We start from the raw sequence: 17,473 nt of genomic DNA on the forward strand, positions 1-17,473 counted from the left end.
ACTCTCCGGTCTTTGTAGATCATACCCCCACCTAATCTAGCACAGTTAAGCTTGAACTAATAACTAGATCTAATAACTAGGATATGCTATCCTTATTAACAAGGTCTTTACTTGAAAGGGCCTTTTCTGCCTACATGATGACCAGCATGTGAATGATTCAAACAGCCTTTAAAAACATGACCAGAGATTCAGAAAAGTCTACATTTTCATATGCTGTCATTTAAAAACAAAGATAAAAGCTCTAAGGCTCTACAAGACACTCATTTCAGAACAGGCACCTGCATATCGAAAGTGAGGGGATGGAGAAACATTTATCACACAAATGGGTATCAAAAGAGAACTGGAGTAGCAATACTTATATTGGACAAAATGTAAATTAAAGCAAAGACTGTATTAAGAGGCAAAGAAGTACACTGTATAATAATAAAGGAGACAATCCAACAAGAAGATGTAATGATTGTAAATATTTATTCACCCAAATGGCAGCACCCAAATACATTAAACAGTTAATAACAAACATAAAGTAACTAATGGATCATAATACAAAAATAGAAGGGGACCATAACATCCCACTTACATCAATGGACAGATCATCTGAGCAGAAAATTAACAGGAAACAATGGCTCTGAATGACACACTGTCCCAAAAGGACTTAACAGATATATTCAGAACATTCTATCCTAAAACAGAATACACATTCTTTTCAAGTGCACATGGAACATTATCCAGAACAGACCCCCCACGAACCCACAAAATAAACCTCAACAAATTCAGGATCAAAATCATACCACAACACTATGAAACTAGAAGTGAACCACAAGAAAGAACACAAATACATGAAGGTTAAACAACATGTTACTAAAGAATGAGTCAACCAGGAAATAAAATAAAAAGGTACATGGAAACAAATGAAAATGAAGATGGTCCAAAACCTCTGGGATGCAGCAAAAGCAGTTCTGAGAGGGAAGTTTATAGCAACCGGGGCCTATCTCAAGAATCAAAGAAACAAAAAACAAAAAAACAAAACAACAAAACAAAAAATACCTCAAATAAATAACATAACCTTACACATAAACGAGCTAGAAAAAGAACAAAGAAAACCTAAAGCCAGCAGTAGGAAAGAAATAATAAAGATTAGAGCAGAAATAAACAATATAGAAACTAAAAAGAAGACAATACAACAGGTCAATGAAACCAGGAGCTAGTTCTCTGGGGGTGGGGGTGGGGGGGTAATCAATAAAACTGATAAGCCTCTAGGCAGACTTACCAAGAAAAAAAAAAGATAAAGGACTCAATAACATCACAAATAAAGAGAGGAGAAATAACTGCCAACACCATAGAAATATAAATAATCATATTTTTCAAAACTATATGGCAAAAAGTTGGATAACCTAGAAGAAATAGATCAATTCCTAAAAACATACCAAAATTGAAACAAGAGGAAAGAAAACTTGAACAGACTGATAGCCAGCAAAGAAATTTAATTTTTTTAATTAAAAGAAAAAAGCTCCCAGATGGCTTCATAGGCAAATCCTACCAAACATTTAAAGAAGAGTTAATATCTATTCTCAAACTACACCAAAAAACAGAAAAGGAAGGAACATTTCCAAATTCATTCTATGAAGGCAGCATTACTCCATACCAAAATCAGATTAAAAACTCCACCAAAAAAGAACTACAGGCAGTGTCCCTGATGAACATAAATGCAAAATTTCTCAAGAAAATACTAACAAACTGAATTCAACAGTACATTAAAAAAAAAAAATCGCTCACCACAATCAAGTGGGATTTACTCCTGGGATGCAAGGATGGTTCAATATTCTCAAATCAATGTGATATACCACATTAGCAAAAGAAAGGATAAGAACCACATTATCATTTCAATAGATGTAGAAAAAGCATTTGACCAAGTACATTTGTGCTAAAAACCCTCAACAAAGTAGGTTTAGAGGGAACATATCTCAATATAATAAAGGCCATACATGAAAAAAAGCACAGCTAGTATCATCCTTAATGGGGGAAAAATAGAGCTTTTCTCCTAAAGTCAGAAACAGAACAGGGTTGTTCATTCTCACCACTTCAACTCAACATAGTAGTGGAAGTCCTAGCCACAAAAGTCAGACAAGAAGAGGGGAATCCAAATTACTAAGGAAAAAGTAAAACTTTTAGCTATTTGCATATTACATGATATTGTATATAGAAAACCCAAAAGACTCCATCAAAAAACTGTTAAAACGGATAAATTCAGTAAAGTCTCAGGATACAAAGTCAATAGTATAGCAATCTGTTGCATTTCTATACACTAATAATGAAGCACCAGAAAGAGAAACTAAGGAATCAATCCCATTTACAGTTGCACAAAAAAACAATGAAATCCTAACCAACAAGGTGAAAGGCCTATACTCTGAAAACTATAAAATACTGATAAAAAAAAAAAAAAAACTGAAGACAATGCAAAAAAAATGGAAAGACATTCCATGCTCAAGGACTGGCTGGCTCAGCAGGTAGAGCACGCAATTCTTGATCTCAGGGTTATAACAGCCCCACGTGGATGTAGAGATTACTTACAATTTTAAACAAACAAACAAACAAACAGCAAACCAAAGCTGTAGTAATCGAAACGGTATGGTTTAGCATAAAAACAGACACACAGATCAATAGAACAGAATAGAAAATCCAGAAATAAACCCAAAACTTATATGGTCGGTCTTCAATAAAGCAGGAAAGAATATCCAATAGGATAAAGAAAAGTCTCTTCATCAAAAGGTGTTGGGAAAACTGGAGAGCAACATGCTAGACAATGAAACTGAACCAGTTTCTTATACCATATACAAAAATAAATTCAAAATGGATTAAAGATCTAAAAGTGAGACCTGAAACCATAAAAATCTTTGAAGAGAACATAGACAGTAACCTCCTTGACATTAGCACTAGCAACTTTTTTCTAGATAGGTCTCTTGAGGCAAGAAAAACAAAAGCAAAATTAAACTACTGGGATTACATCAAAATGAAAAGCTTCTGCACAGCAAACAAAAAGGCAACCTATAGAACAGGAGAAGATATATGCAAATGACTTACACAATACAAGGTGAGTATCCAAAACATATAAAGAACTTTTACAACTCAACACCCAAAAAACAAATAACCCCGTTAAGAAACAGGCAGAAGAACGGGGTGCCTGGGTGGCTCAGTTAAATGTCCGACTCTTGGTTTTGGCTCAGGTCATGATCTCAGTTTAATGAGTTCGAGCCCTGTATCAGCAGGCTCTGTGCTAGCAGTGCAGCACAACCCCTCCCCGACTTGTGCTGTCTCGGTCTCTATGTCTCTATCAAATAAATAAACTTAAAAAAAAAAAAAAGTAAAAAGCAATGGGCAGAAGACATAAATAGACATTTCTCCAAAGAAGACATACAGATGGCTGACACATGAAAGAATGCTCATCATCACTTATCAGGGAAATGCAAATCAATGAGCTATCATCTCACACCTGTCAGAGTGGCTAAAATCAACAACACAAGAAATGACAGGTGTTGGCAAGGATATGGAGATAAAGGAACCCTAGTGCACTATTAGTAGGCATGTGAACTGGTGCTGCTACTGTGGAAATCAGTATGGAGTTTCCTCAAAAAACTAAAATACAGCTACCCTATTATCCAGCAATTGCACTACTGAGTATTCACCGAAAGAGTACAAAAACACAAATTCAAAGGAATACATGCCCGCTTATATTTATATCAACACTATCAACAATAGCCAAATTATAACTGATGAATGGATAAAGAAGATGAGGTTATATATACATACCTACATATGTGTAGGTATATATATGCAACAGACTATTACTCAACCATAAAAAAGAATGAAATCTTGCCATGGATGGAGCTAGACATTAAAATGATAAGCGAAATAAGTCAGAGAAAAGACAAACACCATATGATTTCACTCATGTGGAATTTATGAAACAAAAGAAATGAGCAAAGGAAAACAATGAGAGACAAACCAAGAAACAGACTCAATTATTGAGAACTGATAGTTACCTGAGGGGAAGGGGGGGAACAGATGATGGGGATTCAGTAGTGACCTGGTAGTGATGAACACTGACCAATGTATGGAAGTGCTGAATTACTATACTGTACACCTGAAACTAATATAAATACTATGTTGACTAAATGGAATTAAAGTAAAAACTTAGGCTCATCTGAGCAATCAATTATCAACATCCACAACTAAACACTTTCCCCAAAATGCACCCAAATTTTAAAGCACTTTTTCTTCTGCTGTCTCACCTGATTCTCATAAGAACTCTGGGAAGATAAGCAGCATGATCCCACCATCCTAAGCTCAGGCTACCCAGCTAATGCACAGCTAAGAGACAAACCAGGAACTGAACCCAGATAAAGCCACAGAAGAAATGGCCCATGCCTTTGCCATTAAGAATCTTGTCTTTAGTGGCACCTGGGTGGCTCAGTTGGTTAAGTGTCTTAACTCCTGATTTCGGCTCAGGTCATGATCTCCCAGTTCTTGGGATCAAGCCCCGTGTCAGGCACTGCGCTGAGAGCACAGAGCCTGCCTGGGATTCTCTTTCTCTCTCTGCCCATTCTTCACTTGTGCCTGCACTCTCTCTCTCTCAGTATAAATGAATAAACATTGCTTTAGAAAGTCTCCATTTTAAAAAACAATCTTGTCTTTAGCACCTACTATGAAAAATATATATATAGCACACACAAATTTGAATTAACACCCAGTTCTTGTCCTCAACAAAGTCAACCTACCAACCAGAAGTCTATAATGGCACCACTGTATTATGGGAACACAGCAAGACAGAGCAACATGGTGTCAAAGGCTTTGGAGTCTGGCAAACCAACCCACAAGCTGAAAATCCCCCAGTCCCAACCCCACCATGCTTTACTTGTCCTGTGATCCTGGGCCAGTAACTTAATCACTCTGATGCTTAGACTCCTCACTTGTAATAGAGATACCATAGAATAGTTGTGAAAAACAGAAATAACATGACAAGTACCTAGGACTATGCTGAGCATAAAACGTATATTATATAAACGGCCATAACTGTCTCATGTTATTCTAACTGCTTATATAAACCCTACTACAACTTTTAATGCCTGTAATATTTAAATGTCAGTGGAATGGCCTTTTCCTTTATTGTTTAGGTTATTAAAATGACAATTTAATTGCAAATTCAGATATGGGATGACTGAGGGAGGCTGAAGGATGAGTCACATTCCTGGCTTGAATAGTGCAATGACCAATGTGGGAAAAGCAGACAGAAGCCTAGAAATGAGGTGCCTTGTGGAGGGGGAGGAAGGGCAGGGAAACAGGAAGCAGGCATGAAATGGGAGGAAAAGGAGCTTAGAAATCCTTACTTAAAAGTAAACAGGAGTCATCCAAGTAGAAATGTCCAAAAGATTGTGTGAGACAAGGGGATGACTCACAGAAAGACTTGGGGGTCATTAACATGTGGGTGATGGCTAAAACCACGAAGTATTTAGGTCCCCCCAAGAGGCTCAGCCAACTAAAAGAAACCACCAAGGGTTAAAGTCCAAGGAACATGAACATCTAAGGGCAGACACAATAGGACCTAAGAATAAATTAAAGAAATGTTGTCAGAAATGATGCAAAAGGGGAACCTGGATAGCTCAATCAATTGAGCATCTGTCTTCAGCTCGGGGTATGATCTCACAGTTCACTGTGACTCGCTGCTGTCAGTGCTGAGCCCACTTTGGATCCTCTGTCCCCAGTCCCCCTCTGCCCTGCCCCTCCTCTGTCCCTCCTCCCTCAAAAACAAAACTTATTAAAAAAAAAAAAATGATGCAAAGGCACTCAGAGGAGAAAGTTTCAAATGAGTGGTCAGTAGTATCAAGTGCTACAGAAAAGTCATGCCAAGAGTCCTAGCAGAAGCCATTTGTAACCTTAATAAGAGCAGTTTCCATGAAGTTGAGGCAATAAAAACCAGATAATAGGTCATCTGTAAGGTTCTATGACACAGTAAGATTCTTTGATCTTGAAATAGAAACTTATTCTCCATCAAACCAATCAAATTATTAAAACCTCAAATAACAAGTTGCAAGGTTTTCTTCCAGAGGAAGGGAATTTGCAAAAGAGATATAGTTAAAATACATTTAACATGATCTTTGCTATTAAGCTCCTGCTTACTTCCTGAAGATGGTCCCAGGGAAGGAAAAAAGAAAAATTAGCTAATTCTCTACTACCAAGATATCTCCCGGAAGAGGAAAAAAAATGTATACCTTACTAAATAAATTTCTTGTCAAATAAATCTCTAAGGGCAATACATTTAAATTGCTATTTCAATATTACTTTGAAAAAGGTGTTACCACAGGTCCAAAAGCTTTGGTTTCAATATGCAAATCTCTGCATACTTTGGGCAAAATTCCATTTAAGCAGATTCCCACCTGGATTTCTAAATATGCCTTAACTCTTATTAAATTTAGAATATTGTTCTGCAGTGTCATTTTTCTCGTTCTTCATACACTTACAACCATAGAAAGTGTTGTCCCAGGCAATTTTAAAGTTATAAAATGGTTCTACAATGCAAATTATGGCACAACAAGGGAATGTTTGGCTTGGCTGTATAAACTGGTTAAACTAGTTAGTAGAGTTCAAAAATAATTCCCCCAAACATCTGCTCAGCCTAAGAAAGAATTTCTTTGTTTTTAAGTCTACTCAACATAATATTTTTCAAGAAGTTATACACTATCACCTTTTGAAGAGCTTTAAAAAAATAAACATACATAGTAGAGACTCCCTCCCCATCCCCAAAATTCTAGCTTAGCACATCTAGGGGGAGTTCAAATATTCTAATTTTTTAAAGCTTTATGTTAGATTCTGATGGGTACTCCCCCGCCATGCTCCTTCTGACAAGCTTTACTTTTTGGCAGCCTCTCCCAAAGTTTTAGAGGCAATGTGACCACTGTGTTCTTCATGGACGAGTGAGGCATGGCAGGAGGGGTGAGTGCAGAGTATGAAATCCTGCCAGCAAGCCACACAAGACAGATGGCCAAGGGCACCTGCACTTTACATGGATGTTTTGAGAATTCACAGAGGTTTGGAAGAAGCTTTAACCTTGACCCTCATCTCCTATGGGGGCTCCTTCCAACACTCACAGAGAAGAGAAGGGAACTGGGGTAGTCTTCAGAACCCTCAGTCAACCACTCTGTCCTGAACCTCCTGGGGATTCTTGCTCCACAGCCTCAACTCTTGAGCAGTGGAGCATAAATAACAGCCCTCCAAGCTGTGCTCACTTAAGATGGGACTGAAGACTCTGTTCTCAATGAACTCTCTTCTTAAAGGAAAGGGGATATTTGAGTCCTACTAACCACTACACATTAGAGACAGGGAATGCATATAACAATGTGAACAGAACAAAAGTTTTATATGTATACATATAGTTTTTTAATGTTTATTTTTGAGAGAGAGATTGAAAGAGAGTTGATTAAGGGAAGGGTAGAGAGAGTGAGAGAGAGAGAATCCAGAGCAGGCTCTGTGCTGACAGCAGACAGCCCAACGCAGGTCTTGAAATCACAAACCACGAGATCATGCCCTGAGCCAAAGTCAGATGTTTAACTGACTGAGCCACCCCAGCACCCCTGAACAGAGGTAAAGTTTTACCCATCAGGAGCCTCCAGCTTCACCAGAAGCCTTGAGGTAGGTATTTTTGTTTCAAAATTTACATAGGGAACTTCAGTACAGGAAAACCATAGTACAGAAGTTTAGCGACTTTCCTAAGTTCCTAAAGGAGCACAACTAAAAAATCCTCCCGAAAACCAGGAAAGGGAAAAGACGTATCTCAGAATAACATAACAGGACTTCTGTATTTGCAGACTGTCAGCACTAAGGTATTAAGCTATTCATACAACACATACTTATGTTTTCAGTGGAAAAGTACCATGCTAGAAACCATGAAGAGAGACCCAAAAAATTAGAAAAGTTCTAGAAAAAACTGTATTGAACCATCTCTATTAGTAAGAGTGCTTTAACCTAGTAATTAAGACACCAAATTTTAAAATTCTTAAATTTCTTTAACTAAAAACCCAATTTACTTTCAAAGTCCTCCAAATTTTCAGAGAATAACCATTCTTAGAAAACTTGGTCTGTCAGAGGATGGATTTTTCCATGGGTCTCACTCACCTTGCCTCACCCTAGACTCCACTTGCTTGCAAGAGAAAGAAGCTGGCTCACTTGGGGTGCACCAGAAAGCTCCTCTGGACAAGTCAACCACAGAAAGCTAGAAAGAGAACTGGAAAAATGACAACATGTAAGCACAGTCGCCCCAGGAGATGAGAAGCAAAGAGTTTATAAAACCAGCTACAGCCTCCCTGAAACTCCCAACCAAGCCACAATAGAGACGAGAGTCAACCCATATAGATACTCTTATGGAAAGCAGGGTGACAGCATGGAAAACCAAGAAAATTCATTCTTTCTTCTGATGCCCTCTATCCAAGCTGACCAGGAGTCTGGAGTAAAGTACTGAAGTATCTGTTTACTTCTCTTATCTCAGGTTTTCTTTTAAGTGATGCTAATAGGTTTGCAGCCCACTACACAGAGAAATGTTTCAAAGGTTTGAGATAAAGAGCCCAGAACCTCCCTAAAACGTTCAGGGTGCTTAAGTTCCCACATTTCCCGCCTCACTCCTCACAGGTCCCAGCTCTGGACACAGGTCACTCTGAATACAGCACTCAATTTCACACCTCTGCTCTCCCGGGTCCCTCATCCTGAAGCACCTCTCTCCTACTCTGGAAATTAGTCATCCTCCACACACAGCTCAAACATCCCCCCCACCCCATGCCCTGCCCCACCCCACACAATCCCATCAGCCCCTCCTCTGAGCTCAAAAAGCCTCTCGGGGACCTGAGCTCTAGCATGTGCTTCCTTCCACCTTGACCTCCCCTCCTACTAGTCTCCCCAGGGCGGGGTTACCTGTCACCTCCATCCCAACCTCCCGGTCCTGTCACAAGAAGATGCCCAATGCAGGCTTTTTGAAAGGAGAACTCCAATAAGAGGTTCCCCATGACTGATTCGGTCTCCTTCTCCGGGAAATGCTCTTCTGCAAGGGTGCTTTCCATGCTCAACCACACCAGCCATCAGGCTCAGTCCAAGTCAATGCCTTCCAGGCTTCACTGCCAAAAAGGACAGAATCATGTGTAGTCACGTTCAGGCCAAGAAAAGCACCTTGGCAGGGCAGCAGAGTATAATAGGTTTGTGCATGCAAAGGCTGGGTGGAGGCCTTTTCTCCCCTTTAAGTCTGTTTAATGAGGAGGTCTGTAAGACATGCCCCCCTTACCACCAGGACTTCAAAGATGAGAACGGAGCACAGGAGCCTTTCTCTAGGAGGAAACCAGGGACAGAGGCAGGGCAAAGGTTCAAGTCTTCCTCCACTTCAGAGATAGCAGAGATCTCACTGAAGCAGAATGTGGAGGAGAAACCTACACGGGCCAGGTGATGCCCTGGGTCAAATGTTTCTTCCAAAAAAGAGTCCCATCTCACGTTCAGGGACAGCCGACAAATGTTACCAATGCTTCCAGGCACCCCACGTTTTTCTTCCACCAGGTTGCTGACCTCACGTATAGTATTTAAGCATTCACTGCAGGACAGCACCACCTGGTGAACAGCAGCTCAAATATCTCAGGGCGGCCTTCTATTATTCGCCCATAAAAGGGATCACCTGCCTCTTTGCAGAGAGTTCTGGCAGCTAGGGAGGGACTCCATCCTCACAGCTGATGTGAGGGAATCACTCACTAACAGCTGATGTGAGTACTTTAGCCAACCTCCTTTCTTAAAGCACATCTCAGCAGAAAAGGCAGGCTTCTCATCTGTCCAAACCATACCAACACACAAGTATAAAAGAATATCCATCACAGCCCGGACATGCTGGCTGTCAGGCAGACCTGCCCAGGGGACCCACAGATGTGTGGGCACCCTTAAAATTACATCTTTAACAAGTTATGCACACACTGTCCCTCTGGCCCCTTCTCCCCCTAAAACAACCCATCTGTTACACGACTTCTGTAAGGACAGGGGGAAATGTCCTTTCTAAGTTCAAGACCACAAAGGCACCACTATAAATTAAAGAGTTACAGAGGTCCCAAATGAAGGCAGCTTCCTGCAAAAAGGACTGTCCCTATAGCCTGTTTTTGTGGTGATGAGATCACAGAGTTTAGATTCTGTATTTGGCCCTACATGGCTTTTCAGGGCCATATTCAGTAATTATAGAAAGGAAAAAGAGAGGTCAATGAGACCAGAGGAACTCTGAGTAGGGTTTGAGAAGTTACTTATAACTCCAGTTACATCACTCACCTACCCAAATTCAGAACAGAACCTATGCCTGGAGTTTTCACCTTTTGTCCTTCAGAATCTGTATTAGATTAAAGAAAAATAGAACTTTGCACTTTTTACTTTCGTTTCAGTATTCCTCCATCCAAAGGGTTCCATTCACTTTCAACGTATAATCTGAAATTTGGGCCCAAGAAAGTTTTGAAAACCAAGCATTATGTGATAAAATATTGGAAAAATTCTTATGGAACATAAAACACTGGAGTTTAGAGACCAGGTAAATGATAACCCTCAGCTGCCAATCATTAGTTTTTAATTTGCAGATCTAATCTCCAACTGCCTCCTAAAAAAGATCAAACAAAAACAAAACAACTTAAAATGCGTTTGAGAATTTTTAGGGTTTACTTCCTGCTAAACTTCCTTACTCTCTTTCAAGGATGAACAAAGAGACTCCCAAGTTGTTCATCCAAAAGAAGTAACTATTCACCAAAAAAAAATTTTACCTCTCAAGTTTCTCCCTCAATGCTAGCAGTGGGCCTCTTCAGCTCACGAAACAAGGACTACTGTGTGTGTTCATGGACTGAAGTGTGTGACCACTTGTTCGTGTGACAGTCCACAAGCCCTGGTTGTACAGTGTTTTGCAGCAACGAACGCTGTTCCATTAGAACGTGAGGCCCAGAGAGGCAATGGAGGTCACAGCCTGCTGTGTCTGAGAGTTCACAGAGGTGCAGGTCACAATCAGCTGCATGGACAGAGTGGAAAACAATACCACAGAAATGCTAAAGCAAGGAAAAGAATGTTCTCGTTTTTTTGTTTTGTTTCATTTTGAATGCTGGTGCTTAATAGAAAGCAGGCTTACATAAGGGAGGGAGATGGGGGAAGGACAACCTTGGGGACCCAGCATGCATTTGGGACACGAGCAGCAAAAACCATTATTTTAAAATACTACCTATTTTCATTTCAAATCCTGCAACTTCCATTTTCCTTGAGACACATGTACGGGTCATATCATTACATCTAACTTACAGTGAGGTGGCCACCAGATCAGAATCTATTTGGCACACTTTAAAACTTCTGACCCCCAGGGACGCCTGGGTGGCTTAGTCGGTTAGGCGTCCGACTTTCTCTTGGGTCATGATCTCGCGGTTCGTGGGTTCGAGCCCAGCGTCGGGCTCTGTGCTGACTGCCAGCTCAGAGCCTGGAGCCTGTTTCAGTCTGTGACTCCCTCTCTCTCTGACCCTCCCCTGCTCACGCTGTCTCTCTCTCTCTCCTAGAAATAAAAATATATATATATTTTAAAAAAATGAAAAAAAACTTCTGACCCCCAGAAGAACGGGAACAGAATCTCTGCGGATGAGGCTCACCTTCTGATACTTCATAAAGTTGACCAGTTTATCTTAATGTATAGCCAGAACTGTGAACCACCATCCCTGCTCTATCCCCAGAGTGTTTCCTTTTTTCTTGAAGGTATGGGGGGCAGCAGGAAATATTTATGCCTTAAAATAAGGGGTGGTAGCACCAACAAATGGGCGGGGAGAGAGCTAGAGGAAGCTGAAGTGAGTAACAAGTTCCAGCTGGTGATCACTAAAGTGAGTGCAAGGTGTGGCCTGCAGGGCACACTCCCTCAGCGAGAAGACAGGAGTGGGGACCGCCTGGGTCATTCCTCAAGCATGCCCTGGACAGCCCTGCCATGGGGATGACAGGAGGTAACAATTCAAAGCTCACCTGTAAAGAACATCCCTAGGTCAAGTGTCTCTGCTATGTAAGAAGTGATTATAGAATATGACGGTTTCCATATGTGAAGAATCAACTAAACTGTATTTACTCCTGTGATTTCTCTGGGTCCTTCTGCTAACAGTATTAACAGGTTTGTTGTTGTTCTTCTTTAACTGATGATGCATATTTCCTCGCTCACCAAATCTAACAAAGCACACACTCATTACGGGATAACTGCCTGGAGTTACAGCACCCAAAAAACAGAACTTCCCTAGGCATAAAACCAGCTGGCTCCTAAAGGGCTGAGCCCAGATAGGAGTTCAATTAGCACCATTATATTCTATGACATGACAGTGACTGGCTAGGGAGGAGAATGTGGGTATGAGGGTGAAGGGTGAGGACTGCAGGAACCCAGTCTCCAGTTGAGGAGCTTATTCTCACTTCCATGTTCGTTAATTCTTAGGGCTACCTGCTCTCCCCTCGTCCTTCTGAAATAGTGACAAAAATCAGGCAGCCCAGCTTGGATGCCTCATTCCCAATTCCTGTCTCTCATTGGGGAATTAATCAGCTTTGCCTAATTCATCCTTTACCAGTATTTCCAAAATATGTCCTGCAGGCCAGTGTACCGGAATGATCTGGGCCATCCCTGGAGACCACCCCAGACCACATAAGAAGGAGATCATACTATCTGGAGTAGTGCCTAAGAGTCTGCATTTTAATCAACCACACAGACACAATGGTGAACCAGTCACACACCCTTATCCATTCCTCCTTTGAAATGGGTTTACCAGATGTGCCACTAAACCTCTCCATAACCTCTGCCACTTCCTCACTGGGGTTACATTCTCCCAATGTAGCTGTTTTCTCCAATGTCACTGCATAGCCACTTTCTCAAATACTGCTTGGACCCCAGCACAGCCAGCTCAAAGTTCCTGACTCAAGTCACTTCTCTGAACTCACACCCAATGCAAAACTTCTCTAGTACTTTCACTTTAGGAGTCCGTTAGTTCTCTCTCCCACTACACGTTCAGCTTCTTGAAAACAGGCTCCACATCATCCCTCGGTACCTTCCACAGGGATCAGTCCATCATAAGTTTTGAGATAATGGTCAACTGGCAGACCAAACCCTTGACTCAGCCCTGCATTTTTCCTTCATTCACTTTCTCCTCATTGTCCCTGAGAAAAATTCATTTCTCTCCTTTCCATAATAAAATTGCTTCAGGCACAGGTGGGAGAGAAGTTTTACACACTAGTGGGGGTCAGGGGGAAAGGATAGAAGTCATAAGCTAACAACCTCAACTATCCAGCAAACAGCTACAAACCAAAATTTAGTCTTTGCTGCTGCCAAAATCTGCGAATAAATTCACACACAGCTCAGAAGAGAACTCCCTAGCCTCTCCCCACCTTGATCCAACACCTTTTTCACAGGCCCTCCCTGAGAGCTATTTTATCCCTTTTTTTCCTTAACTTTTTTTAATGTTTATTTATTTCTCATGTACCCCAATGTTAATAGTAGCACTCTCAACAATAGCCAAAACATGGAAAGAACCTAAGTGTCCTTCAACTAATGAATGGATCAAGAAGATCTGAGAGACAGACAGAGCATGAGAGGGGGAGGGGCAGAAAGAGAGGGAGACACAGAATCCGAAGTAGGCTCCAAGCTCTGAGCTGTCAGCACAGAGCCCGACGCAGGGCTCAAACCCACAAACCATGAGATCATGACCTGAGCCAAAGTCGGACGCTTAACCGACTGGGCCACCCAGGCACCGACCCCTTTTTTTTTTAATACTTATTTATTTTTTAGATTTCTTCCTCTTTTGGATAGGATTCTAACAGGAGGAAAATACCGGTTTCCCAGGCCATTGTAAATTAAGAGGGTGGTGGATGACTACTACATCAAGGCACAATGACAGCCCTGAGAAATTATGACTGACAGGAGACAATTTATAAAATCCTAAACAGTAGATTATAAACTGTTATAGTTTAAATAGTCTTTCAATTCCCAAAAGTGTCCAAAGACACCAAGGCATTCCAAAACAACACATTCAGTGGCCCTGAAAGATTATCCTGGGCACTAGGAAAAGGTTATTTGACTTTTAGTGGGTCTCCAAGCTACTCTGTTGAGGAGAGAAGATGCCCACATAGCCAACCTTGGTCTGTAAGATCCATGTGTTCTCAAAAATAAGAATGGGTGCTGTATCCAACTGCAATGCACTGACTCTACATGGACTCCACCACCACTAAACACCGGGACTGACTTTCAGAGGCAGGAACACAACCCTTGGCATTGCCATTCTGATGAGGAACCTTCCATCTGGCTACTCCCATACTCACCACACACTAGTCATTTCTCATCTACCTTTTCTTGTATTTGTAAGCTAAACTCCTCACCAGATTTAAGCATCCTTGAGCAGGGGAGCCTGGGTGGCTGGCTCAGTCAGTTGAGTGACCTACTTTAGCTCAGGTTTGATCTCACAGTCCATGGGTTTGAGCCCTGTGTCAGGCTCTGCACCAAGAGCTTGGATCTTGAAGCCTACTTTGGATTCTGTTTCCCTCCCCACTTCCCCCCCCCCCCACCCATTTGTGTGTGCGCACGCTCTTTCTCTCTCAAAAATAAACAAACATTTTTAAAAATTAAAAAAAAAAACCATCCTTGAGCAGAGGGACACCATGTATGGACACCCATGCCCCTCACCTCTGCATCTCACAGCTGATGCCTCCTGACTCTCTGTCAGTTCACTTAACTGCTTCACTTAATCTAGAAGCTCTATAGGCCAGATGATCTTAAGGAAGGAGGGATTTAAATAAATGTTTTAAGATACCCCAAGCATTTCTTCCTCTTTTTTTTAAATTTTAATTTTGGTATAGGTAACATAAGCCCTAGCATTTCTATGGTGTTTAAAGATACGAATTTTCCTGCTCTTTAAAGGAGCTAAAAATTAAAAGTTTAAATGTTAGGATTCAACAATGGGACAAGCTTTTGTTTATCTTGGAATCTAATCCATATGGGAAACAGAGCCAAGGAATAAATTGTACACAACTGCATGTACCTATCTGAACCACAAAGGGGAGGGTGAGTTTTTCCTTCATCTAAAAGCAACCCAACCTCAAATGGCTTCAATCAGTTATCTATTCAGAACTGATTATTAGGTAACTTCATATTTTTGTCTTGATAAGTAATAGCACTCACAAGTACTGATTTGCTTTGGGATTAGTAAAGAGAGTACTTTAATGAACTTAATCTTGTAGTTCCATAAATGAAAGGCTATGATTTATACTTGACTCAAGGAATTTTTTATCTAAACTTAACTAACCTAAAACTCTAAACTGAGTTAAAAACTAAATCTATTTCCAGATTCACAAAAGCAATTCTCAGTTTTGTTTCAACCTCGTTGTTGAATATGTCCCTTACACTCAGACCCATGTCCCTTACACTCAGACGCATTCCTTGTACAAACAGGCTATAATGACCTACCAGAGTACTGACAATCTATTTTAGGAGGGTGGAGGTCAAGGCTGTCAGGATGTCCCAGCCTGGTCTGCTGTTTTCAGCTTCTATAGCCCTTCCTTCCCACAGCTGAAGCCTCTTGACCTTTGCCCCACCCTCCCTGGCTGGTTCAACCCAGCGAGAATTTCTAGAATAGAGATCTAAACAGTTTGGGCCAAGTTGCTTTTGCTGCTTAACCAGCCCTGACCTTGTGGCTAGTAACTCGACATCTTTCTCCTGCATTCCACAGGGCTAACTCACCCTCTAGCTCAGTTCAGATAAACTCCAAGTCTCTGGGGCCTGAGGTGCTTCCTTGCTCTTGGCAATAATCCAGGGGACCAGAGGTCTTCTGTGAACCCACGGGAGACATGGGTATCCATGTCAGGCTACTCTGATGCTCTGGGCCACTCCAGACCACTGTCTGCTTGATCACTATCACTAAAGACCCCTGTTCTTTCCTCCTGGCACACTAGACTTCCTCCCAGCTGCACAGTAGGTACATTGCCCCCACTGGGGATATGTATGTTCCCCCACCACTTGGCGGGGAGTTCCAGGCCCAAACTGGGCCTCAGAAGGAAATGACTCAGATCACAAAAAGCTGAGGGTCCTCTGGCCAGAATACAAATAAGTCACAAGACCTGAATCTTAACCTATCAGAAACTAAAATCCCAGCAACAAAACATCAACAAAGCAAGAGAAAACAGAACATGTATTTTCTCTGAGAAAAATACCTCATGCTGACCATGAGTATGCTGAAGCTGTAGCACCCTCATTCACTAGTTCTAAGGTGAAAGCTGAGGAAAGCCAGAGAAATGTCAGCAAACTGTGTCTTCTCTGGGTGGAAGGGAGCAAAAAGTCTTCTCCAAACCACTCCAAAGCTAACACCTATGGCTACTAAAGTTACAAATACAAGAATAACAAGGTAGGTCTTCTCTCTGCAGAAATCAGGTCCTTTTCTAAAACCCTGTTAACAAAGCTAAATGTATATGTACATTTTTATCAACATCTTAAAAAAAAAATCCGACAACATTAAAAACTCTAGCTGGCTAAACTGTATTCCAATTCAAAATAACATGAAAAACAGCAACCTTCATTTTCTGGTCAAAGCTTATTTTTGCAATACCTATCATTTTCTACAGAATTCTAGCATTTTCTGCTTTCCACCACCATTTTATAGAAAGACTTTTCCCTCTTGGCTTTATATCTTTGCTTTTTGATCTTGTTAACAATCCTGAAAATTCCAACCTTGCAATTTTTTCAGTCCTGGGAAGGAATAACACACAGTCATTTAAAAACCAAAAGCAGTGTCAACACTTCCTCAATGACACAGCTGCTGTGAGTGACCAGCGAATAAAAGCGTGTTTTCTTTTTTTCTTTGTGGAAAATGATGACTTTGCTTCAAAATAATTCTCAAAGTTACTGAACACATTATCAAAAACAGTAAGGCATTAGTATAGCAAAAAGTACTAACTTCCTATGATAAAGTACAGTGAATACATGAACAAGAGGGGCTGTGGAAGAGAGTGAAATTATACACACACACACACACACATATATACATACACATGTATATACATATATTTATTTACAGCGTCTATTCCAGCATCCCAGCAATCCCACTTCTGGGTATTTATCCAAAAGAACTAAAATCAAGACCCAAAAGAGAGATCCGCACTCCAGTGTTCATTGCAGCATTACTGATAATAGCCAAGGCTGTAGAAGCAGCCTAACTGTCCCCTGACAGATGAATGAATAAAGAAACTGAGGTATAGAGACACATGGGCTAGTATTCAGCCCTAAAAAAAAAGCGGGGGGGAGGGGGGACACCTGGGTGCTCACTCAGTTGAACGTCCTTCACTCAAGTCATGATCTCATGGTTTATGATATCAAGTCCTGAGTTGCACTCTGCACTGACAGTGTGGAGCTTGTTTGGGATTCTCTCTCCCTCTCTCCCTGTCCTTCCCC

The 17,473-nt window shown here is 41.1% G+C and overlaps 1 protein-coding gene across 6 annotated transcripts in view; it reads right to left on the reverse strand.

The window, feature by feature from the left end:
- Positions 1-17,473, reverse strand: part of TANC1 (tetratricopeptide repeat, ankyrin repeat and coiled-coil containing 1) — a 243,775-nt gene that overhangs the window by 178,367 nt on the left and 47,935 nt on the right. For 5 of the 6 annotated variants that reach the window (XM_039237555.1, XM_039237554.1, XM_039237552.1 and 2 more), the window contains exon 1: positions 8,164-8,218. The exons of the other annotated variant lie outside the window; for it this stretch is intronic. The gene's annotated coding sequence lies outside the window, so the exon portion shown is untranslated. Of the gene's footprint in view, positions 1-8,163; positions 8,219-17,473 lie in introns of those variants that run through there. 6 annotated transcript variants of the gene reach the window in all.

This window comes from Hyaena hyaena, unplaced genomic scaffold, assembly GCF_003009895.1.
Source record: "Hyaena hyaena isolate Hyena2069 unplaced genomic scaffold, ASM300989v1 scaffold_126, whole genome shotgun sequence".
Classification (NCBI taxonomy): domain Eukaryota; kingdom Metazoa; phylum Chordata; class Mammalia; order Carnivora; family Hyaenidae; genus Hyaena; species Hyaena hyaena.